Source organism: Acinonyx jubatus, chromosome C2, assembly GCF_027475565.1.
Source record: "Acinonyx jubatus isolate Ajub_Pintada_27869175 chromosome C2, VMU_Ajub_asm_v1.0, whole genome shotgun sequence".
NCBI lineage: Eukaryota > Metazoa > Chordata > Mammalia > Carnivora > Felidae > Acinonyx > Acinonyx jubatus.
Window position 1 is genome coordinate 137725872 of NC_069384.1, and position 26795 is coordinate 137752666.

Genomic DNA, 26795 nt, shown 5'->3' on the forward strand with positions numbered 1-26795 from the left:
ATAGATAGGTACACATATAAATGATGTGTGGAAAAGATTGGTCCGTTATATGCACAATTAGCTCACAGCTAGTTTTCTACAGTATAGTATCCTGTATAACAAGAGTCTTGATGATCCTTGCCTGTGTGACGGTCTGTAATGATAACTTAGCTTAGCTTAAGAATAGCTTATTCTTTGCATTATAGCAAACTACTCTTTGCAGAAATATTTTGTCCTGTTGCAAAATAATAGTTAATCTCTGAGTCTTATTTATTTCTCTTATAACAGTGCATTTTTTATCTGCCTTCTCCTTCACATTAGGGAGAAACTTCATAGAGTTACTATGTGTTTGCAAAATGAATGCAGAACAGTGATTATTTTTCTTGGTTATTTAGATGAGATCTGACTATGGAGAAGTCTGAGATAAAATTTCAAAGCAGTTTTTACCTGAAAAAATAAGATATTCATTAAGTGAAATTGGCTAAAAGGAATATGTAAGGGCTCTGTGAAATATGAAATATATGCTCCATTGGGATTTTAAAGTGACTGTTGCCCATAAAACACACTTTATTACATGTGTTTATATATTTTGAATTTGGCTGCATGAGAAACCTCAAGCTTAAAGGTTTTTCTTTTCTTGGCTTTTTATCTTTTCAGTATGTTTTTCCCTTTGTGGTTATACTGGAATATAGTTTAAATTGAAGCCAAAGATTTGTGCTATGGGAAAGTTTTTTTTTTTATCTGTTGGTTCTAATAGAAAAATAACTGTCCAAAATAGTATGAATTTTGGAATCCATATGACATGGTTTAGAATACGGAGCTTCTACTTACTTTTCCTGGGACTTTTTGAGCGAGTTGCCTGACCAAGCCACAGTTATACCAACTGAAAATGAGCCTAATAATCTTTACTTCATGGAGTTACAATCAAGATTAATGTGAAATACTCTGAAGGGTTTCGTGCAGCATAGGGACAGAGTAAATAGATGGTAACTGTTAGTTTTATTTTCAGCGATCAAAAGTGACTGCATCAATCCTGATCGTGTAAGCCTACTATTCAAAGCCTCACCGCACACTTGTGGCAGCCTTCTTTGCTTGATCTTCTCTTACACAGCCCCCTTACTCTGGCTCCACATAGGCCACTCTGGCTTTTGCTACTCGCTTAGTGTCTGTTTTCAAGCCATGTCTTCTGCCATCCCTCAGCCCAACCTTTCTTGTCAGTCCTACTTGTCATTTGCCCTTTTTATTTCATTCTTTACTACTGTTTCATCTGGACTTCCAGTTAATAGCACACAATTTAGCAGGGTTTTTTTCCTCTGCTTCTCTATTCAGATCTTAATTTCTACAAATAAATGGTAAGTATTACGGGCAAAAAAGACTGCATCCTGTATTTTTTCCAAGTTACACACAGTTGTTTGGCTTAATTCCAAAAACAAACAAAAAGGCACTGATGCAGATCTATGGAGAAGAAGAGAAGGTAGTGGCCATAAAGTAAGAACATGACACACTCTGATACATTTAGTTTAGGGATGGTTACAATACACCGAGCATCTACCATGGTACCTTTCTCATCGCAGTCACTAGGAAGTGGTCAAAGTCTAAAGTTGAAGTCTACTTCAATGGGGGGAGATACATAACTCTTTCAGTAATGGGAATGCAGTGGAAAAGAGAACAGGAAATATGCTAAATCTCTGATGTCAGAAGACCTGGATTCAAATTTTATTACTCTAGTTGCATGACCTTGAGCAAGTCACTTAACATTAGGTGTGAAATTAGAGGGATGGAGGAGAGTTGGGAACCAAACCAGACAACTAATAAAAAATTAAAATAGACTTGGACTCTGAAGATTTAATCTTGGCTCAGGAACTAACTGTGTATGTGCTTTTGATGAAGTCATGTGTCTCTTGATTTCCTCATCTCTAAATTGAGGGTGATGAAATCCGTCTCACAAAGCTATTAGGATTAAATTGGAAGACGTGTGTGATGGTGCCTGGAATATTGTGGGCACATACTAAGTGTGTTTATTTTTAAATTAATCTCGATGGATCTACATTGACTTCATTGTAAAATGAGGGACTTGAGTTGGAGGAGCACCAGAATCTCTTGAGTTTTAATATTCTGTGTCACTTACCTCAGAAAGAAGGTAATGGGTAAAGGATTTTTAAGCTCATCAGAGATTCCTAACTTAACCTAAAAGAAACAATTGTAGCAAAAAAAAATGGATACATGTAAATTACATTAGGCAGTAGTAAAATATTCACATTATGGCTTTACCTTTATAGTCTGTCAGTGGACATCTGTGACATATTCTCCATGGATTTTGACATTCCATTCTGCCCAGTAAGAACTTTTGTGTATTGTACTCTTAGTATGATCTAGTACCTTAGTAATAAAGCAGAGTTGAACCTGTCAAGTTGACAGGTAATTCGCTGGAAAAAGAAGCACTATATTTTATAATATATATATCTGGTTTGACTTTTGCTTAATATTATACATGATTAAACAAGTTCCAAGAGAATGTAACATTGATTCAGTCTATTTTTCAGTAAAGGACTCTGCCTATTACAGAGAAAAATGTAATCTGTTGTCAATGTGTGTGTGTGTGTGTGTGTGTGTGTGTGTGTGTGTGTGTCTTACCTGAAGGCCTCTGATTTCTAAAATAAAGACAAAATCAGTTTTCTTTTCCTTCATTTTCACAACTTTTCTATACACACAAACCTTGAATATTGTCTCAGTCTGGCAAGTTTCTGAATAAGGATGTACAGTGCCTTGTGTTTATCTGGCACGCAGCCAGTTCTCAAATAATACGTTAGAATCCCCCAAATAGATCTTAAAATTAGGCCTTGTAGATTTCCGAAGGGGTTGTTGTTGCTGTGCCCTACTCTTTCTTTTCCGGTTGCTAGAATTCCAAAATGGCACTACCCTCCTTGCTTCTGGGGGATCTCACCATTTAGGGAAATGAAATCTTCTTTGCTTACCAGAAGATTATTTTTATTGATCCTGATTTGGTTCCGGGGGGCTGACAGGTAGGTCCATGAGGTCCAATTTCATGGGTTTGTGATATACTATAGTATATATCAGAATGTTTGACCCTCAAGGAATCATGTTTTTCTCCACAAACACTCATATTTAGAGTTCTGTTTTTATTTTTTCTAAATTTGTTCCGTTAAGCATTTTATTCACAACACCTCTAAAGGAATTGAAATTTTAAGTAGATAAGACAAAATGGAAAAATTGAATTTGGTTGATCATTTTCATGATTAAGCATATGTAAGTTTAAATTTTTACATTTGCTCTCAGTAAATAGTTGGACAACTTAAGAACTATATTTGGTACCACAGTGGATATTCAGAAAGCAGATAGTAAATTGGAGAAACATAAAACCAGTAAAAACTGTTAACAAAGGAATATAATAAAAATATACTTAAACCTTTGAAAAACATGAGGGATTATTAAAAGATACTTTTTTTTTTTTGCTTGAATTCTGTTTGTAGTTCTTGGCTCAAATTATCTTTCTGAATACTAAATCTGTTTTATGAATGTCAGTTTACTTTATTTAGATTTTCAGTACTAATTTTTAAAAATGACTCTTGAACAGTAGTATTCAAACAGTTTTAACCATGTAATTGATTCTTCAAACAGAATATTTCATGGAAGTACAGGATCTATAGTGGATCCCCTCTGTTCAAAGTGGGGTAAAGGAAGGAAAGCAGAAGTACATGGACCCACGGAGGCATGCATATACACATACATAAATCTCTCGTGATTCCCAGTACTACAGTTTGAAAATCACTGATGATTTACTAACTTTTTGTTAAATGACTGATAGCCCCAATTCATATTATTCTGAAGTAGACTTTGGACAATAATTATTTTAAATTAAAAAACACAAACTTCAAGAAGAAGATTCCTGAAAGATTTTGGTAGCAGTGGCATTGTTCTTTAATTTCTTCACAAAAACAGGTAGAGCAACTAGGATATCAAAATCAAAACCTATGTATAGCAACTACATCCAAATTATGTATCTCCACCAACCCCCAAATACTAGCAGGTAAGGACCAACTATGAACAGCTACAAGATTCGTATGGGACCGGTAGCTGTGTGGGAGGAAGCAGAGGAAAGGAAGCAGGACAGTTTATATCCCTGAGAAATGGAAATCCCTCAAATTGCCAGGAACTACTCTCTGGAAAGACATTAAGCCAGTCAGAGTAGATGTTGAGATTGGATGGGTATTTTTGCAAGACCTAATCCATTGGTGAATACAAGGGGACTGGGAAGCAATTCAGTCTAATGGTGCTGGATCATTCTGGTTCTTACATACTCTCAAAACAAGCAAACCAAAGCTCCTTCCAAAACAGATCCTCTCACTGAGAAAAGCTGCTTAAAGTAGAATCCAAATTGAGCAGGACAGGACAAGAGGGGAGAAGAAAGAAAAAGTCCAGGTAAAAAGCAGGTGATAGCACAATGACACAATAAGATATCACCTTAATGATAGGTATCTGATAGGTATCAGAAAAGCTAACATCAAAAAAGGCAAGAAATAACCAGTGTTGGCAAGGATGTAGAGAAAAGGGAATCCTTGTGCACTGTTGGTGACAATATCAATTGGTGTGCCATTGTGGAAAACAGTATGGAGGTTCCTCAGGAATTTAAAAATAGAAATACCATAGATCCAGTAATTCTACTACTATATATTTACCAAAGAAAATGAAAACACTAATTTGATAAGATACATGCACCCCTGTATTTATTATAGCATTATTTACAATAACCAAAATACGGAAGCACCCCAAGTGTCCTTTGATGAATAAAAAAGATGTGAGATAGATAGATAGATAGATAGATACACACACACACACACACACACACGTATGGAATTGGAAAAAAACAAACAGTAAAAACATAAATAAATAGACTCAAATACAGAGAACAAACTGGTGGTTGCTAGGAGTGGGGTGGGAGGATGGGCAAAATGGGTGGAGAGTGGGAGTTACGGGCTTCTAGTTACGGAATAAATAAGTCACGAGGTTGAAGATACACCATAGGGAACATAGTCAATGGTATTGCAATAGTGTTGTGTGGCTAGCATGACATATAGAGTTGTGAAATCACTGTTGCACACCTGAAACTAATGTAACATTGTGTCAACTATACTTGAATAAAAAATATATAGAAAGCTGTTAAAAATGGCAAACCATAAAAAATGCTTTTAATTCTTTTTATAAGAAGCTTAAATATAAATGAAAAAGAATGGTAAGTAAATGAGTAAATTAAATAAGTAAACAGATAAATACATAAAGCAGGTGATGACAACATAGGCAGTCCCACAAAGTGGAAGGCCATTTTTTAAAAAATCAGTTTGTGAAATCTAGAGAGAGTTCTAGAATCATGAAGTTGGAAAAACTATCCTGGACTCTTCTTTTGAACGTACAGAAAAGGTCATTGCATTAAAAAAAAAAAAAAAAAAGACAAAATTAAGCAAAGATATTTTTAAAGAAAAAAATAAAGAATAAAATAATGAAATGGAATGAAAACATACCCCCAAAAGTCTGCAGAATAATTATTTTAAAACAAAGTAAAAAAAATTTTTAATGCTAAAGGATAGAAAAGAAAACATAAATCAGAATTTGAAAGATTGAAAAATTAGTTGATTCAAGAAAAATCCGTGAAGTGTTCCATATTTAAAATACTCAAGGATGGAAAACATGAGCAACTGATTTTCCTTAAAAAATTTTTTTAATGTTTATTTTTGAGAGAGAGAGAGACACAGCACAAGCCGGTGGGGGGGGGGGGTGGCAAAGAGAGGGGCAGGCGGGAGTGGGCAGAGAGAGGGAGACTCAGAGAATCTGAACCAGCTCCAAGTTCTGAGCTGTTAGCACAGAGCCCAGTGCGGGGTTCCAACTCAAGGACCATGAGATTACGACCTGAGCCAAAGTTCATCACTTCACCAATTGAGCCACCCAGGTGCCCACGTGAGCAACCAATTTTCTATCCAGCCAAACTTCCCTTCAAGTATAACTACCACAGACAAATGATTATGATTACTCCAAGAATTCTCTTCCTGGAGAATCTACTAGAGAATGAGTTTCAGACAAGAGCCCTTCCCACATTCCCCCAAAAAACACAACTGGAGAGACTTCAGAGTAAGAGCTGGTGAAATGCTGTTTCCTAGCACTAGGTAGTGGTCCACGTGCCTCAGTTCTGGCCCCTGAGGTGGGATGGCAGAAATACAGAGTACTTCTGGACACCATCTACGTTCTCATCACCAGTTGGCCAGCTGGATGCAAAGGCTCTTGCACAGTATTTTGCGATACCAATAGAAATCATGTTATTGTTATTCCAAATATCTCAAAATAATATCTGTGCCTCACTGCTTCAGGATTACAGAAATAATTATTAGATTTACCAGATTGGATTAAATTTTGTCATTGAATCTAATAAGGAAGCACATTTGTGACACCAAATTTTTGGCAACCACATTTCAATATAATGTTTCCTTTGTAATACTATGCATTTTATGTGATGCATTTGAAAGCATTCTGAGAAGAGGTCCATATGCTTCAGCAGACTGCCAAATGAGTCCTTGAGCAAAAAAGAGGTTAAGAACTTCTGATTTAAAATTTATTTATTTATTTTGAGAGAGAGTGCATGCACAGGCAGAGGAGAGGGACAGAGGAAGAGAGAGAGAATCTTAAGCAGGAGTCTGATGAGGGGCTCAGTCTCAAGACTGTGAGATCATGACCTGAGCTGAAATCAAGTCAGCAGCTTAACCAACTGAGCCACCCAGGGGCCCCTAGAACTTCCGATTTAAATGGAAGGATATGGAGTCTCTAAATTCGTAGGAAGAGAGGGCCTTTTCCCCATTCTGTCAACATATGTTGAAAATGGCTTGAGCTAGAAATAAACTTTTGTTGTATTTAAATGAAAATGATAAAAAGGAAATTTTAAAATTTTATACTGGAAGTGATCTCTTAATTTGATTTTATTCAAATACTTTAGTAGAAAGAACTTTAGTTTTTCTGAATGCTTTACATGGTCTTTACTGATTATCTCCAGGGGTCAAAAGAAGCACCAGCCTGGCTTCAGTTTTCTGGTTGGGCACACTGGGCCAGACTGAACATTTCTATTACATGCCTGAGCCACAGTGATTCTGGTTTTTACTTTACAATGTAAATTTGATTCAGAGTTCTCTTCCCCAAGGGGCCTGTGTAGATATCAGACGTAAGTAAGTCCATTTCTGTACATATTAGTTCATTTTTTTATAGCCTTCTATCACAAAAACAAGCAAAAACCCTCATGCGATTATGACCTGTTATTATGGACTTTATTACTGAAGGGGTTTTAGAGGGTATCTAATGCACCATATCCTCATCTTTATGAGACTGAACGGAGGACCAGAAAAGTTTTGATTTATACAGTCAGATTTACCCGTGATGACACAACCGAGGTGGCAGTCTAGGCTCAAACTGCTGTTTCCACATGTGTGGTACTAACATTGTGCTAAAACCTCAGTCTCCCGTCTTCCTTCCTCCTCTTCTCCTACCTTCCTATCACAGTAGAAGAGGTTTCAGTGCTTCTGTCGGTGATTTCGTCATCCCTCTTGCCTGCCTACTTCGTATTCCGCCCCCTCTTGCCTCCTCTTCAGGCCACATTCCTTTCTGCCCCTTCCCATCCAGACTTCCAGAAAGAGAAACACATTGTCTTTCTTTTAATCTCTTATATTGTGCATTCCTTAATCCACAATCCACAATGCCAGTAGTCTCACTTAAACTGTTCTTCCCAAAGTCAGGAACATCAGTTTTTACTCAAACTCATGGACCATTCTCAATGTCATTTTCTCTCCCATTCTGCACTACGTTACGGTTGACTTCTTTATCCCCCTTCAAGTGCTTTCCTCTCTCTTGGCCTCTGTGATGCCATGCTCTCTGGAGTTTCCTTATTTGGTTGCTCTTTCTCAGTCACCTCATCTAATGCCCATACTTTTAAATGTCAGTGACTGTTTCTCATTAGAACACCCTTTTAATTTCTCACCATTCTCACTGCTGGTTCTCATATAACGTGTTGTACTCCTGGGCCTCTGAAGGTGCACTGTTTACTGCTTTCTCACAAATCTATTCTGCAGCAGCTGTTTCACCTAAATTTCATAGCTGGTTGGGCATCTGCACCTGGACATCCTACGGGTCCTTCAGATTCAACATGCTCCTTTTGTGTCTCGGCTCCAGAATTCAGATTTCATTACCACCATCATCTTCTACCTGAATACCATAAAGCCTCCTAACTGGTCCCATGTCCCCAGTCTCAGCCCCTTCCTCACTGCTGTCAGACTGATGTTTCTAAAATGAAAATATGTTCATGTTCACTTCTCTTTCTGAAACTTATTTGTGATTCCATTGTCCTCAGGACAAATCCATTCTAGTACCGCATAAAAGGTGCTTTCTTGATCTGGCCCTGCTTACCTTTCCTGCCTCACGCTTTGCCGCAGCACCGCATGGTGCCTAGTTTTCTGAAAGAAACCCTCTTCTCTGTAGCCTCCTGGCCTGTGCTCTTCCCCTACCTGCCTTTTCTTTCCCCGCCCTTTCTTCCACTCTCCCCTACTCGTGGGTAACTTCCTTGAATCTTTCAGATCTCCTCTCTCACAGCTTGGTTGAGGAGCCTTTCCTCTTTACTTCCATAAGCACTCTGTACTTATTCCTAATACAGACCACATTCATCATAATACACTGTAATTGTCCCTTAACTTGTCTGTCTTCTCCCCTTAAATGGTAAAACTCAAGAAGAGCAGCTGTGCCTTACCACCATGCCCCCAGGATCTAGCATCTGCATTTTCTTTGGATGGATGAATTAATATACCCTACTTAGTCATAATAATAAGTTCACTGCAGTGGAACTAAAGCTAGGATACAACTAGCTTTTGGGATCCATACCATATCCTTATCTAATTGGTGAGATTTTAGCCCTCTGAAAAATTAAATATATAAACTCTCTTGAACCTTTGCAATAAATAGAATAGCCCTTTTCCAGCATACTGAGTTAAGGAAACACAGATTTCCCAAAGTTTTAAATGTTTGAAAAGAACCTTACCTTCAGTAATTCTGTGATAACTCCTAGGAAAGTTTTCTGAGTTTTCTTTTTTTCCTTTAGAGACTGGGAAAAGATTTTCTTTTTCCTTCTTTCTGAAGGTTGTGTGTGTAGTTCTTATCTTTACATCTGGTTACAGTGACTTTGAATTAATTATAATGAATAAATGAGAAAAAAATCCAATGACCTTTATTATAAAAATACATTTGTACTTAAATGTTGCCTAAGAACAGGTGGCTAAACCCCAGAAGGCCCACAAATTTATCTGGTAGGCAACTTGGGAATGCAAAACATTATCTTACTATTTTTTGTTTTCTAGATGTAATGCCTAAAATTCCAGTTAACATCGTTGTTAATTATCCTACCACTGATACAAATAGCTTCTAAATCTACCTTTGTTACTTATACGCAGAGAAACAGAATTTTAATGTTCATGAATGCTGGCAACAAGTTAAAAAAGGGGGAGTGATAACACTTAAAATCTCCCTAACACTACTGAGTGTATGTATTTTTTGGGTATTCTCTTTCATCATCTTGGTGACCACCCATTTTGAGATTGAATCTGGGTTCTCTGCTCAGTGTCTTTCTCACTGTTTGGTCCCTTTCTGGTCCATATCAGCCTCTGGTCTCTCCTTCCCATAACATTCCTTCTTGGGAGTAGTGTGATAATTATCTTTGTTTCCTTGCCTTTACTTTATCATCACAGGTAGGTATATTTTTATCCACTCATCACTGCTTTGCTCAGAGAACTGATATTTTTCAAGCCCTCTTGATATCTCCGTTACAGTATCACAAATGCCAATCAAACCTATCAGGATCTCATCTAGAGTTTCCTGTCCTTGGTATGCTTCTAGGTTCACTGTTCCTACTCCCTGAAAGTAAGCATTCTCAGAGCTTCTGTGTCTGAAACCATTTTTCTAAGTGAAGTCCTTCAGCAGCATTTCAGTTCTTAATATATTTCTCTTCTGTAATTTGTAACTTCATTATTAATATATGGCATAGTTTAATTGGATAAAATAAATTCCTTAAAATTCAAATCAATAACTCAAAACTTAAATCAGTTAGGGTTTATGGAGAAGCAGGAACCTGCCAAGATATGAGTTTGAACTTTTTCAGGAGTTTATTTTTAAAGCATGATTAACCATGAAACGGAAACAGATCTCAATTGTTTTGTGCTGGATTTTTCAGTTAAAAATGCAGCTGTCTTGAAATCCATGAGAGCCAAGTTTACAAACGTAGAAGGTCTTTCATTTTTTTCCTGGCATTGAGACTGTTTTAATAAAAGGAAGAACACATTTATGTATGTTTACTCGAAGAGAAATATGCTTATATGTGATAATATCATTACTACCAAAACATAGACCCTTCTCAACTGCTTACTTACCTTAATTGCCATACAAGATCGCTGCGTGGGCAAGCTGGGCATTAGAAGTAAGTCAGTGGATACTTTTAATGTGTCTACAACAAACTGAGTCTTTTTAAACATGCATGAGTTGATCTGTCATTTGCCATCTACATAAGAGTCTAAATTTAAAATTAGAGGGTTGTTTTGTCTGTGGTGACTTTGGAGGCTTTAGAAATGGACTACTACCAACCAAATCAGAAGCGTGGGGTACCCAAGGATTCCCATTCACTATATGAGTTATCAACTATTTTATAGTATTTGAAGCTCGCAGGCCTCTTCCTTTCCTTTCCATATTGTTGTTTGCATTCCCTAAATAACCCAGCAAACAAATTTTCTTTGTAAAGTGGATTTTTGTTCCTTTATCCAACATATTTTTATCAATATTGGTTTGCTTTTCTGTCTGCTACCCAGGGGGCTTATGACCTGTCCCTGAGGTTCTTGTTTGTTGCTGTTTTTGAAATTTAAAAAATAATGTTGGTGTTCTGACAGCTCAGTTATTTTCTTAATACTGACAGTGTTTCTTTGAGCAAAGACATTGAATGTAATTATTATACTTGATATACCATAAGATTTATGAAATTAGTAGTAGAAAAGTACTAAAAGATATTGACCCACAACTTAAATTTAATGAATCTAAACCATTTGATTTTTATTCTACTATGTTCAATGTTTAACAAGCTATTCCTTGTTATAATACGTCCATGTGTACTCTTGAGTTGCTGCTACCTGCGTCGTACATAAAGTTATAGGAATAACCAAATTGGAATGTGCTGACATTAACTGATAACTTCCAGAGTTTATCATTTCACTCTGGAATTTGGGTTAAATTCCTTATTGTTTCTTTTGCTAAAAACATTTTCTGTCTTGGGGTGCCTCGGTGGCTCAGTCAGTTAAGCATCTGACTCTTGATTTTGGCTCAGGTCATGATCTTACGGTTTGTGAGTTTGAGCCCTGTGTCAGGCTCTGTACTTTTAGTGCTTGGGATTCTCTCTCCCTTCCTCTCTCTCTGCTCCTCTGCTACTTGCTCTCACACATGCTCTCACTCTGAAAATAATAAAAAAAGAAAGGAAAAGAAAAATCTTATTTAAAAAAGACATTATCTGTCTTTATTTTAATGTGCAGCTGAAGAGGTGTAATCATTAACAAAATTATAATTTAAAAAATTACATTGTGAATATTTAGCACGTTCTGGTCATAAACAATGTAATTGTATTTGCAGTGAATAAATTGTTAGCCTAAAATAGAAATCTGACATGAATTAGGGCCCTTTCTTTTGATATTTTACAAATCCCTAGCCAGCTGTGAACGTTAAAATAATATTACACTTCACAGAGAAAACAGACTGTCGTGTGCTAATATATTTTTAGGAGCTTTTACATGATTGTTTTTGGAGTGGAAAAATACAACTTACAGAAGTTGATAAATGTCATAAAGTAATACCTAAATGTTCCACATACGTGGTCTAGTTTTTGTTTTGTTTTTAAAAATAATTTGGAATCACTGCCTTTACCAACCCTTTTTTTTATTGTTCACCATAGTTCCTGTCAGACAAACTGTGTATTTACTTTTATTTGCTTAGTGTTATCTTCTCCTCACCAGGATATAAAGTCCGTGAACTTAAGGAGTTTGGATTTGTTCAGTGCTAAATACATATTACCTTTGTGACCGACACATAGATGGAGCTTAGAATATGTTTGTTGAATGCGTGAATAAATAAACAGTAAATTGATTTAATTTTACATCATTTTTCCCTTTTTATTTGACATATTTTGAGCTTTTCCTCATGTTATTAGAGAGTAAAATACTTTTTTAAAGAGGAAATCATGGTACACTAAACTAAATGTAAATCAAATCTGTTGGAGAGGTTTTAGTTACTCTGTGGTAAACTGAGATTGTACATGACAGTTTGTAGATTGTATATTTTGATCTACCACAGCCTTTTTGGGAAAAAGAAAAGGAGAAGAGCTTTATAGTATAGTTATTCTTTTATATTCATGAAGATCTCATTCCTCGGATTTAAAAAATAAAATCCTCTGTAAATGAAGAATATTCATCATCCAATGTAAGAAAAATCACACGTATCGATGTGGAGTAGACTGTGCCCCAAGCAGGTTGTTGGAGTCAGAAGCAAGAATGAGAAAGTGATTCACTTGGGACAAAAAACCTCTGACTGTTTGCTGGAGGGCAGTTCAAGGAAGTCAAACATGCCTGCAAAATAGCATAATAGTTGTCCTCTTAATCTTTAGCCAGCAGTTTGATAGTTATATTACCTTTGAGGAACATAAAGCTGACGTTCTCTGTTTTGGTGTCCATTCAATAATAGAAGAATCCTACAGCTGGGTAGTTGTCAATCATTTTTTTTTTTTTTTTTTTGCCTCCACCCTACAATCCTGCTCCTCTTTTTCAGGTAGTTGTTGTTGAATAGCTGCTCTGCTTTTATATGTTACACAATTTATTTTGTTTAAACAAAATTGGATTTTATATTTATCAGGGCTTGAGCTAGAGTAGGACAAGAGAATTCAATTCTTCCAGCTTTTAAAAATAGAATAATAGGGGCACCTGGGTGGCTCAGTTGGTTAAGCGTCCGACTTTGCCTCAGGTCGTGATCTCATGGTTCATGAGTTCCAGCCCCGCATCGGGCCCTGTGCTGACAGCTCAGAGCCTGGAGCCTGCTTCAGATTCTGTGTCTCCCTCTCTCTCTGCCCCGTGCTCGCTCACTTGCTCTCTCTCTCTCTCTCTCAGAAATAAACAAAAAAAAATTTTTTTAAGAATTGTAAATCTATCCTGTCACATTTTATTGGTCTCAAACCTATCTTTTACTCCTAATTTTTCATGTTTCTTTTATCTCCCGCTGCCTTCTCTCTCCTTCTCTCTCCTTCTCTCTCTCTCTCTCTCTCTCTCTCTGTATGTATGTATACACACACACACACATACATACACACATATGGTCAAATGTGAAGGTATGAGAGAACAACTAACTGTTGCTCAAATACTTTTATTGTTACCAGCTTCCATTCCGTACTGACCTCCTTTATATCTTCATGGATAGACATTTGATAGACAGATCTAACAAGGAAAGTTTGGGACTACAATGTTAAGAAGTGGCTTTACTAGCTATCAGTAGTTCCATTGGAGCTCTGGTACTGCCTCCACTCTTGCTTACAGGAAGTTACAGGGATGGATATCTGGACAGTTTGGAGTGTGGAAGCCTACCAAACTGATAAGTGACCATTGAGCATATCTTAACTATTTCGGAGGAATTTGTATCATTGCTGTGGAGTATTCGATTGGCATATTTGCTTCAAACAAAATCTTGAATGACGCAGCCTATCCATAGTCTTTGGATAAAGGGGCGATGGCTTTGAGAAGGTACTTTGGATTCCTTATATATCATGATCTCATACACTGGAAAGTAGTCGTTGGCATGCCAGCTAACTTTTCTTTTACTGTATATCCATTTTCACTGAGCTTAGTAACATTATAAATAATAATATACATGGAGAGGTTGAGCGTCTGGGGAGCAAAGGATCAAGCATACTGAATTGATACACTTAAACTTGAGCTACAGAGCAGATCCAGTTGAAATATCCCCACCGTCACCTCTCCCTATACCTCTCCTCCCCAGAATGCAAGTAATTTTAAATGTTGATATTTTATTAATATTTTTCATGAGCACTGTCATATTACCAGGGTGATTAATGAAACTAGAATGTAGCTAAGGTAAAGCATTTGGCACTATTTGGGGAAAACTTCCATATAGAGAGATGAGTCATCATAGACTTACATTTAAAATTTAAACATGTGCAAGCTGAACATTTGTACATAGAAATTTTTTAAGGAAACTCAAGATATTGCTTTTATTGTTTTCAGTGTCAGTTTTTATTTTTATTTTTTTTAATACAGAAGGCTTCATGACCTCGTGTGTCATCCTTGTGCAGGGGCCGTGCAAATTTTCTCTATATGGTTCCAGTCTTCATGCATCTGCTGCTGAAGCAAGCACAAGTTAACTTTTTATTTTGGAATAACTTTAAATTTACAGAAAAGTTGCAAAGATAGTACCAAGTATTCCATAACACCTCTCTCAGTTTCTCTACTTAAGTTTTTATTACAAGCATAGCTCCAAGATACTCTGGGTTTGGTTTCAGACCACTGCAATAAGCCAATAATACAATAGAGTGAGTCAAATTAATTTCTAAATTTCCCAATGCATATACAAGTTATGTTTACACTGTATTGTAGTCTATTAAGTAAGCAGTAACATTATATGTGAAAAAGAAACCCGAATGCATATACCTTAACTAAAAGATACTTTATTGCTTAAAAAATGCTAACCATCATCTGCACATTCAGCAAGTTGATCTTTTTTGCTGGTAGAGGGTCTTGCCTTGATGTTGATGGCTGCTGACTGATGGGGATGGCGGTTACTGAAGGTTGGGGTGACTTGGCAATTTCTTAAAATAAGGCAATGAAGTTTGCTACATTAATTGACTCTTCCTTTCACAAACAATTTCTCTGCAGCATGCATTGCTGGCTGATAGCGTTTTACCCACAGGAGAATTTCTTTCAAAATTGGAGTCAATCCCCTCAAACGCTGCTGCTGCTTATCAACTAAGTTTATGTGTGATGCTCTAAATCCTTTGTTACCATTTCAACAGTGTTCCCACCATCTTCACCAAGAGTAAACTCATGTCAAGAAACTACTTTCTTTGCTTACCCATAAGAAGTAACTCATTATCTGTTAAAAGTTTTATCATGAGATTATCACAATTCAGTCGCACCTTCAGGCTCCACTTCTAATTCTAGTTCTCTTGCTGTGTCCACCATATGTGCAGTTACTTCCTCCACTGAAATCTTGAACCCCTCAAAGTCATCCATGACGGTTATCTTGTTCATGTTGACATTTTGACCTCTTCCCATGAATCATGAATATTCTTAATGGCATCTAGAATGGTGAATTCTTTCCAGAAAGTTCTCAATGTACTTTGCCCAGATCCCTCAGAGAAATCATTATCTATGGTAGCTGTAACCTTACAAAATGTACTTTTTTGAGAAAGAAAGAGCAAGGTGGAAGGGGCACAGAGAAAGGGGGACAGAGGATCTGAAGCAGGCTCTGTGCTGACAGCAGAGAGCCCGATATGGGGCTCAAACTCATGAACCATGAGAGCATTACCTGAGCAGAAGTCAGATACTTAAACAACTAAGCCATCCAGGTGCCCCACAAAATATGTTTCTTACATAATAAGACTTGAAAGTCAAAATGATTCCTTGATTCATGAGTTACAGAATGGATGTTGTGTTAGCAGTAATGAAAGTAACATTAATCTTGTTGGAAATCTCCATCAGAGCTCTTAAGTGACCAGGTGCATTGTCAATGAGCAATAATATTTTGAAAGGAATTGTTTTTTCCCAAATAGTAGGTCTCAGCAGTAGACTTAAAATACTCAGTAAAACATGTTGTAAATAGATGAGCTGTCATCCAGGCTTTGTTGTTCCATTTATAGAGCACAGGCAGAGTAGATTTAACATAATTCATGAGAGCCCTAGGATTTTTGGAATGGTCAGTGAATTTTGGCTTTAACTTAAAGTCACTAACTGCATTAGCCACTGACAAAAGAGTCAGCCTGTCCTATGAATCTTTGAAGGTGGGCATTGACTTTTCCTCTCCAGCTATGAAAGTCCAAGATGGCATCTTCTAGTGTAAGGCTGTTTGTTCTACATTGAAAATCTGTTGTTAGTATAGCCATCTTCGTTAATGATCTGAGCTACACCTTCTGGATCACTTGCTGCAGCTTCTGCGTGAACAACTTGCTGCTTCACTTAACACTTTCATGTTATGGAGTTGGCCTCTTTCCTTACACCTTGTACACAAACCTCTGCTAGCAATCGACTTTTCTTCTGCAGCCTTCTCCCTTCTCTCATTGAAGACAGTTAGGGCCTTGCTCTGGATTAGGCTTTGGCTTCATGGAAGGTTGTGGCCGCTTTAATCTGCTTTCTGGACCACTAAAACTCTCTCCATGTTAGCAATGAGGCTGTTTCGCTTTGTCATCATTCATGTGTTGACCGGACCAGCACTTTCGATTTCCTTTAAGAACTTTTTTTTGTATTTACAACTTGGCTGTTTTCTGCAAGAAGCCTGGCTTTCAGCCTATCTCAGTTTTTGACATGCCTTCCTCACTAAGCTTAATCATTTCCAGCTTTTAAAGGAACATGTAACTCTTCCTTTCATGTGAACACGTAGAGGCCATCGTAGGGTTATTAATTGGCCTGATTTTATCACTGTTGTGTCTCAGGGAATAGGGAGGCCAAAGGCGAGGGAGAGAGGCAGGGAATGGCCATTCAGTAGACCAATCACAACACACACAGTATTTATCAATTGAATTTGTTGTCTCATATGGGTGTGGTCATGGTGCCTCAAAACAGTTACAATAGTAACATCAAAGAACACTGATCACTGTAACAAATATAAAAATAATAGGAAAGTTTGATATATTGTGAGAATTACCAAGGCGTGACTCAGAGACACAAAGTGTGCACATGCTATTGGAAAAAAATGGTACTGACAGACCTGTGACTCAGTCAGAGTCACCACAAACCTTAAATTTAAATGTAGTATCTGCAAAGTGCAATAAAACAAGGTATAATAAAATGAGGTATGACTGTGTTTTCTAAAAAAGAATGGAGCATTGGGGCGCCTGGTGGCTCAGTCAGTTAAGCGTCTGACTTCAGCTCAGGCCATCATCTCACGGCTCATGAATTCGAGCCCTGCTTCGGGCTCTGTGCTAACAGCTCAGAGCGTGGAGCCTGCTTCAGATTCTGTGTCTCCCTCTCTTTCTGCCCCTCCCCTGCTCACACTCTGTCTGTCTGTCTGTCTCTCTCCCTCAAAAATAAATAAACATTAAAAAAAATGTTTTTAAAGAATGGAGCATTATGAAAAGGTGCAACTACTAAATAATATGGTATCCTGAATGGAATCCTGAAACAAAAAACGGATATTAGATAAAAAACTAAGGAAATCTCAATAACCTAAGGACTCTAATAATAGTAACATACCTGTATTGGCTCATTAACTGTGACAAATGTACCATACTACTGTAAAATGTTAATAAGAGAGGAAACTGGCTATAGGGTATATGAGGACTCTATACCATCTTTGCAATGTTTCTATAAATTTATAACTTTTAAAATTAAAAGGTTTCAAATAAAATAATCCCCCCCAAAAGCTAATCCTATGTTTATTCAGTATCTACTCCCTCCTCAGTCGGCACTGTTACAAGTGCCAATTCTTTGTGAATTCACGTTGAATCAAAAAACATTGAGTATCTGCTGTGTTCCAGACACCATGGCAGCTGACTAGGGTATACAGATGAGTAAGACATAATGCCTGCCCCCAGGAGACTCCATTCCACTAAAGGCAGGCGGCAAAATTACCTAGTATAAGTGCTGTAACGGAGACAGAAGTCATGGCCTATGGGAAACCAGGGGTAGGGATCATTTATTTTGCTGGGGCTGGAGTGAAACCAAGTGTTACAAAATGGCTAACTGTGAGAAGAATACAATAGACTGAACACCAAAGGAAATTTAAACAAGTACCTGACAGCTGGAAGGTGTTGGCAAGGGTATAGTGATGTTCAAAAGAAACAGGAGTAATGAGAACTGTTTCCAGTGGTGATTAATTACAAATAGGACTGTTAAGATGTTTAGTCCCAGCAGTTAATAAACCAGCAGTTAGTTTTCTTATATCAAAAATTGATGTGATACAGGAAAATATTAAGCATCTAACAAAAAAAAAATAGTATTCTTGTTCTCCCAAATGAGAAGCTGGTCTGTACTAAAATGGCAAATCCAGTTGTGAGCATCTTTTGATCATCTTTTACCTACTCTATACAAAGAGTCATCTCTAGGTTAGATATATCAGAAATTAGAGAAGTTCATTCAGAGAATTAAAAGAAGCATAAAAGTGAAAACCAAAGCCATTTTAAAAGCCATAAAATTGCTTAGTACAGAAAAACAATTTTTACCTGCGTACCTCCTAGTAATTGAAAGGTTACTATGAGAAGGGGCATTGACAATAATGGCTTTATGAACAGAGGTAGAGAAAAAGACCTTAAATTTAGCAAAATAAACTTAAGTACAAGAAAAGCTTCCTAATTTGAAGTATTAAAAACACATACTTTAAAGTCACTAATGAGGGGGAACTGCCCTCTTTGATTTAGGGGGATGTCCTGCCCTTTGCCGGAGGTCTAGAAACAGATAATCGTTTCCAACCATTCAGATAAAGAGGTTACTCTTTGGTTTGAATATAGTATTAGGCATTAACAACGTATTAGCAAGTATATAAAATATCAATGACTGTTTAGTGATCTTAACACATAAATATGACAGCTACATTAGATTTGGGTTCCCAGAGGAAAATTAAATCCATCAAAAGCAAAGAAGAATCCCAGCTGGCATAAGCACTTGACAGATTCAAAGGAGATAGGGTTTTCCTGTAATCTATTCTATTCTCAACCTTTTGTTTCAGCTTTAACATTTCTATCCCTTCAGATGCTATTCTAGCCAGTCCACCTGTGTTACGTGAATAATAGCTTCTTATAAGTAGTAGCAATTTGGTCTGCATGTAGACAGCAAGAGTGCCCATCTTTAGAAGTAATTGTTTTTCTTTAGAATCTGTCTCCTCTCGCTTTTTTTCATCTGAACTGATTATGGGGCGCTTTCAGAGCTTTGCTTTTCATATACTACAGATATTGTAGTCACACTATGTCCTTAGCATTTGTTTCAGTTTATAAAGAATACAATTAGCCTCTTTAATGCTTGGTTCAGTCACAATTAAATCTCCCCTAATGGTTAGGGATTGGTCTTTCCAAGGCTGAGAAGGTGCTTTTAATTATTCATTCCTCGGTTTGTTTCTTACAGCAGCCTCAGCTGTGCTTTATTATTCAAAGGTTAATGCAAGCTGAGAAGTGGGTAAATTAAATCTGCTTGGCAGCCAGCAACCCTGCGTGTTAGCAGACACTGTACGATGGGCACGGGCAGCGTAAGTTATTTCCACCACTGTAGCACTGCCAAAAGCAAAAACCACTGAATCCTTCAAAGACGGCCTACATTGACAGGAGTTATTAAGGGATGCTACAAATTGGTGGTTCTTAAATTGCAAATCTTCAATAAAATCTGTGTTTGTTTTGCTTACAAAGTGAGAACGCAATGGCTGAAACCTGAGAGGTAATAATAGCGTCTGTAGAGAATTGATGTAGATACCATGACTAATGAACTTTGTATAATATTAAATCACTAAGTTGAGTGCTGGAAGTCACTTCTATAAATGTTTTACAAGGGCAGACTACAAAATCTCCGATGAAAGCAAGGGCATAATGGGCTGTGCCTGGTCAACTAGGCGGTAGGAAAGTGCCATCATAGCTCCATCCCTGCAAAATGTTTCTAGATCCATTCATGCACTTCCCTTTTTAAAACGTGTATTCTTTATAGCTATGGAGTCAGGAATTTTGTAGACTCCTAAGGATGCCTCATAGAAATATTGGCACAAATGATGTGCAAGGTAGGGGACATAACTCAGATTTTATGAATACACCAAAAGCCAGGAAGCAACGTCTTAGTCTTCTGTTTGGTTGCTCATTCTCTCTTCTCCCCTAAGGTGTTTGTGGGACTGGTCTCTTAAAAACTCACCTCCAGGGGCGCATGGGTGGCTCAGTTGGTTAAGCGGCCGACTCCGGCTCAGGTCATGATCTCACGGTCTGTGAGTTCGAGCCCCGCGTCGGGCTCTGTGCTGACAGCTCAGAGCCTGGAGCCTGTTTCGGATTCTGTGTCTCCCTCTCTCTGACCCTCCCCCGTTCATGCTCTGTCTCTGTCTCAAAAATAAATAAACATTAGAAAAAAAATTTTTTAAGAAAAAGAGTGATGGTTATATTTGTGATGAGGACTATCAGTGCCCAGGGGCCTGGACATTCATGTCCTTTGAGAAGTACATTCTCTCCCTATAGGCATGCCTACTGAGAAGCTAAATTGAAATCAAAAGATAGCTGGAGGTTCTGGATCAGAGCAATAAAATTAGTGATTGGAATGTCTGGTAGTATTCAATTGGGTAGATGACTCTATTTTAAAGTCAAATATTCAGGGGCGCCTGGGTGGCTCAGTCGGTTGGGCGTCTGACTCTGGTTCAGGTCATGATCTCACAGTCCATGAGTTCGAGCCCTGCGTCGGGCTCTGTGCTGACAGCTCAGAGGCTGGAGCCTGTTTCAGATTCTGTGTCTCCCTCTCTCTGACCCTCCCCTGTTCATGCTCTGTCTCTCCCTGTCTCAAAAATAAATTTAAAAAACATTTTAAAAAATTAAAAAAAAAAAACTCGCCTCCAGCTGGGGCACCACTTCTGCCAAGAACCCCCAGAGTTCAGTAAGGTACCTTTCATTCCTTCACTGGAGCAAACAAGATCGCCAGACCTGTGCTACCTGCCCTGGTCATATTTCCTTTGACCAAAAACCCATCTACTTCTGACCTTCGCCGATGGGCTGAAGGAAGAAAGAAGGGTAGGAGATGAACTCTGTGCATGTCATTGAGAATCTGGATTTTTCTTAAACACAAGGCCTGACATGAAAGCCTCTATAAGGTGTTAAGAAATCCAGGTTTGTGCTATTAAATAAAGGCCCTTAAAAAGAAGAAAAAAAATGGAGTGATTTCATTTTAGAATAATAATCCCATTTTACCTAGTTGTGGTGAAGGTTAAAGACTATGGTACATACAAAAGTTGTTTGTGAACTCTATAAACCTATCTAGAGACTAAATATTGTTAAATAATTGTCAATACTACCCAAAGCTATCTACACATTCAATGCAATCCCAATCAAAATTGCACCAGCATTCTTCTCGAAACTAGAACAAGCAATCCTAAAATTCATATGGAACCACAAAAGGCCCCAAATAGCCAAAGTAATTTTGAAGAAGACCAAAGCGGGAGGCATCACAATCCCAGACTTTAGCCTCTACTACAAAGCTGTCATCATCAAGACAGCATGGTATTGGCACAAAAACAGACACATAGACCAATGGAATAGAATAGAAACCCCAGAACTAGACCCACAAACGTATGGCCAACTCATCTTTGACAAAGCAGGAAAGAACATCCAATGGAAAAAAGACAGTCTCTTTAACAAATGGTGCTGGGAGAACTGGACAGCAACATGCAGAAGGTTGAAACTAGACCACTTTCTCACACCATTCACAAAAATAAACTCAAAATGGATAAAGACCTGAATGTGAGACAGGAAACCATCAAAACCCTAGAGGAGAAAGCAGGAAAAGACCTCTCTGACCTCAGCCGTGGCAATCTCTTACTCGACACATCCCCAAAGGCAAGGGAATTAAAAGCAAAAATGAATTACTGGGACCTTATGAAGGTAAAAAGCTTCTGCAGAGCAAAGGAAACAACCAATAAAACTAAAAGGCAACCAATGGAATGGGAAAAGATAATTTGCAAATGACATATCGGACAAAGGGCTAGTATCCAAAATCTGTAAAGAGCTCACCAAACCCTACACCCGAAAAACAAATAACCCAGTGAAGAAATGGGCAGAAAACATGAATAGACACTTCTCTAAAGAAGACATCCGGATGGCCAACAGGCACATGAAAAGATGCTCAACGTCGCTCCTCATCAGGGAAATACAAATCAAAACCACACTCAGATATCACCTCACGCCAGTCAGAGTGGCCAAAATGAACAAATCAGGAGACTATAGATGCTGGAGAGGATGTGGAGAAACGGGAACCCTCTTGCACTGTTGGTGGGAATGCCAACTGGTGCAGCCACTCTGGAAAACAGTGTGGAGGTTCCTCAAAAAGTTAAAAATAGATCTACCCTATGACCCAGGAGTCGCACTGCTAGGAATTTACCCAAGTGATACAGGAGTACTGATGCATAGGGGCACTTGTACCCCAATGTTTATAGCAGCACTCTCAACAATAGCCAAATTATGGAAAGAGCCTAAATGTCCATCAACTGATGAATGGATAAAGAAATTGTGGTTTATATACACAATGGAATACTACTTGGCAATGAGAAAGAACGAAATATGGCCTTTTGTAGCAACGTGGATGGAACTGGAGAGTGTTATGCTAAGTGAAATAAGTCATACAGAGAAAGACAGATACCATATGTTTTCACTCCTATGTGGATCCTGAGAAACTTAACAGAAACCCATGGGGGAGGGGAAGAAAAAAAAAAGAGGTTAGAGTGGGAGAGAGCCAAAGCATAAGAGACTCTTAAAAACTGAGAACAGGGGCGCCTGGGTGGCGCAGTCGGTTAAGCGTCCGACATCAGCCAGGTCACGATCTCGCGGTCCGTGAGTTCGAGCCCCGCATCAGGCTCTGGGCTGATGGCTTGGAGCCTGGAGCCTGTTTCCAATTCTGTGTCTCCCTCTCTCTCTGCCCCTCCCCCGTTCATGCTCTGTCTCTCTCTGTCCCAAAAATAAATAAATAAATTTAAAAAAAACGTTGAAAAAAAAAAACTGAGAGCAAACTGAGGGTTGATGGGGGGTGGGAGGGAGGGGAGGGTGGGTGATGGGTATTGAGGAGGACACCTTTCGGGATGAGCACTGGGTGTTGTATGGAAACCAATTTGACAATAAATTTCATATACTGAAAAAATAAAAAAACAAAAAACAAAACATAAATAAATAAATAAATAAATAAATAAATAAATAAATAAATAAATATTGTTAAATACTAACCAAATGCTATACAAATATTAGCTAAGTTGCTGAATGTTTCCGTGATGTTGGGATCCACATAACTCACATCTGCCTTTTGTTGGTACTTGCTGTAATTTTGGCCAGTTCTCATCTCTGATGCAGAAATGTGGGCGCTGATGCCAGCACCTCTTAGTTCATCAGGGCCGCCTTGTCTTCTGTTTGTGTCGCTTCCAGTCTACACTAAGCCTTGATGCCAGAGAGCTGTATGGGAAGGAAGATGAGCTTTTGAATGACACGTTCCTAGGTTTGAAGCTCAGTTCCACCATTTACAGTGTAATTTTTGCCCAGCCATTGAACTTCTTTGAGCCTCAGTTTCAGATAACAGTAATTTTGTACAAAGGCAGTCATTTGAAGGAATATGTATTAATGGTAACAGTTGCCATTTTTAAAACATTCTTTGCCAAGCACTGTACTTGAAACTTTTTATCTAATTCTTAATAAAGCCCCCACAATGTAAAGTTTCCTTTTACAGGTAAGATAAGGAAACCAAGGCTCGCAGAAGTACAAAAAGTACCTGGCATCATGTCTGACATGTAGAAGATGATCAGTAAATTCTATCACATGGAACCTTCCTTCAGCGCCTCTCAGCCTTTAATATACCTATCAGTCATCCAGAGATCTTTTTAAATTCTGATTCAATAGGTTTGCATAATACTGTTGTTCTCTGGACCACACTTTGAGGCCCTCAGTGACTCCATAGTCTGATAGCAGTTCTCAGCCCTAGGTGCTCATTAAATTCTGATTGAAATAGTCTGGGATGGGACCTGGGCTTTTCTTTCTTTCTTTCTTTCTTTCTTTCTTTCTTTCTTTCTTTCTTTCCTTTTCCTTTTCCTTTTCCTTTTCCTTTTCCTTTTCCTTTTCCTTTTTCTTTTTCTTTTTCTTTTCTTTCTTCTTTTCTTTCTTCCTTCCTCCCTTCCTTTTTTCTTTCTTTCTCTCTTTTCTTTTCTTTCTTCTTTTCTATTCTTTTTCTTCCTTCCTCTCCTCTCCTCTCCTCTCCTCTCCTCTCCTCTCCTCTCCCCTCCCCTCCCCTCCCCTCCCCTCCCCTCAGCAGTTCAGCACTGGCCTCCCTTTATTCAAAGAAATCATGTGCTGAATCTATGCGTGTGTGTGTGTGTGTGTGTGTGTGTGTGTGTAGACAGAAGTGCAGTTTCTGTAATTGAATCTCAGGTAGGGAGGGAGCAGAGAGATTAGTGATCCCAAAAGACCTCATTGGAGTGCCGCTGCTCCTGGAAGGAACAAATTTGAAAACCACAGGTCTCCAGAATACATTTCCAATTCCTATCATGGCATTTGAAGCCCTGCATTATCTAACCTCAGCCAGCTGGCATATTTGCTGTTCTCCCAACAGAGAACTCACTTTCCTCCTCCCTGCTTTATTTCTACACAGTGCCTTTATTTAACCTGTTATGCCCCATCTTCCTGTGCCTGTTGAAATCTTCTTCATCTTTCCAAGCCAGTTTAGTTACCACCTTTTTTTAATGAAGTCTTTTCCTAGAAAAGGTGTGGTTTATGTCAGAACCACCTGTGGGATATGTTCAAACCACATGCTTACCCTGGCTGAGAGAGTCTGATGTTTCTTCTCGGATCACTGCTGACACAAGACCTGGGAGTGCTGTGGTGTAGGAAAGCCCACCCACCTGGAAATGCTGAAAATCAAATCATTCTTTTTGCGGGGCTCCCATATCATCTTAATGTTGAGTCCCATGGAACACATACATCTTCCTTCTCCCATGTTGCCCAGTTAGGAAGCCCATTAGGGATCAGGACTGTTCGGTTTGTTTGTTTTTGTTTCTTTTAAATCTTGCTCAGATCATAACACAATGCTCTACACATAATAGGCACTGAGGAAAAAAGGTAGGAAACTTGAAAATAAGTCTCAGCACCCAATAGCCAGTATTTTGGTCTTGTGGAGACCTTGATCTCCTGAAGTGTAATCACAGGAAAATTTTGAATTAAGTCTGCTAAATGCCATCTTTTGTTGACAGTCAATGTCTTTTAACACAGGATTATTATTTACAATAGAGTCTATTTAGCCACCTGACACCTCCATCTACAAGGCTGACATTTAGCCTTTCTTCTCCTGACCTTGGGGAAAAAGTGTATCTCTCTATGCATTGGTATTTTGTTGTTGTCGAAGTGGTAATGTGTGTATATCATGGAGCTGAGAAAATGAGTATTAAAGCCACTATTCTACAGCATTCTGGCTTGGTAGAGTCTCATATGTTGTTACAGGATGGAACATGAGAAACTGAAGCTATTCTTTACTGAATTATAAACCAGAAAAGATGGGACTAAGCCGTCAACTTGTCACTTTCTGTCATGAGCTCAGTATTTAACAGGAAGAAGTATGGTGGACAGAGAGAGATATTAGCATACAAGGTGTCATACACCAAGTACAGAAAAGGGAAGTCAGACCCCCTAAAGAGAAACCCTTCCTATTTCCATGTCTTGGGTCCAGGAGTAAAGGATGAGGTGAGCTTCAGGACCCTGATTTGCCTGATGACTAGTCCCTCATTTGGACTATGGCTGATAATATCAATGGCATAAATTTACATAACCCTTATTATGGGCCAGACACTATTCTAAGCTGTTTACATATATTAACTCATCTAATGTTCACATCAGTTCTATGAGGGGAGCCACTCTTTCAAAAATGAGGGAACTGAGACAATAGGAGATTACATAACTTGCTGTAATTCACATATTTGATGGCAGAACCAGGATTCAGACCCCTGGTTGTCTTGATCTGCAACTATACCAGTAGACTAGTGTTTTACTTAAGATGCTTGTGTATTATTTTTCAACATTTATTGTATATCTGTGTGTGCAGTTTACTTTTGCCATTGGCCTTCTATTTGACATATTGAAAGAGAACCCTGTTGGTGGGTCTTGGAGCCACAGAGCGATGTCAGGAATACAAAGAAAAATGCAGGTTGTAGGATACCACAGCCAGCCTTTTCTGGAAGAAATTAGATAGCTGTATGAAGAAATTGTTGTTTACCATTTTCCTGTCCAAGAACCAAAGATGTTCCCAGCCAGTAGAAAGTGTATTGAGTATATTGGAGGTATTTAATCCACTTGGGAAAGAAATTGCCTTGATAATAACTTTGTATACAAATAAATAAATCTTTATAAAATAGCTCACTGTCTGTCCCTAAGATCTGCCACATCTCAACTTCCTTTTTTTTAATGTTTTTTTTTTAGAGAGAGAAAGAGAGGGAGAGCACGAGGAGGGTGCAGAAAGAGGGAGACAGAGAATCCCAAGCAGGCTCCATGCTGTCAGCACAGAGCATGATGCCTGGCTTGAACTCATGAACCATGAGCTCTCATGACCTGACTCAAAATCAAGAGTTGGACACTTAACTGGCTGAGCCATCCAGATGCCCCTGCCCCATCTCAACTTTCAAATGGAATTTTTACTTCAATACTGTATTATAAATGTTAGAAAACAGGGGCTCCACAGGGCTCCTGGGTGGCTCAGTTGGTTAAGCGTCCGACACAGTTTAAGAATTCAAGCCTGTTGGCTCAGTCGGTTAAGCGTCTGACTTCAGCTCAGGTCATCATCTCACAGCTCATG

The 26795-nt window shown here is 38.4% G+C and overlaps 1 protein-coding gene and 1 non-coding gene across 8 annotated transcripts in view; one reads left to right on the top strand and one right to left on the bottom strand.

The window, feature by feature from the left end:
- UBE2E2 (ubiquitin conjugating enzyme E2 E2) overlaps positions 1-26795 on the top strand; it is a 371623-nt gene that overhangs the window by 245391 nt on the left and 99437 nt on the right. The gene's annotated exons all lie outside the window — the stretch shown is intronic.
- LOC113594175 (U6 spliceosomal RNA) lies at positions 14354-14456 on the bottom strand. The gene has a single exon (XR_003414504.1). It is a non-coding gene; the product is annotated as a U6 spliceosomal RNA (small nuclear RNA).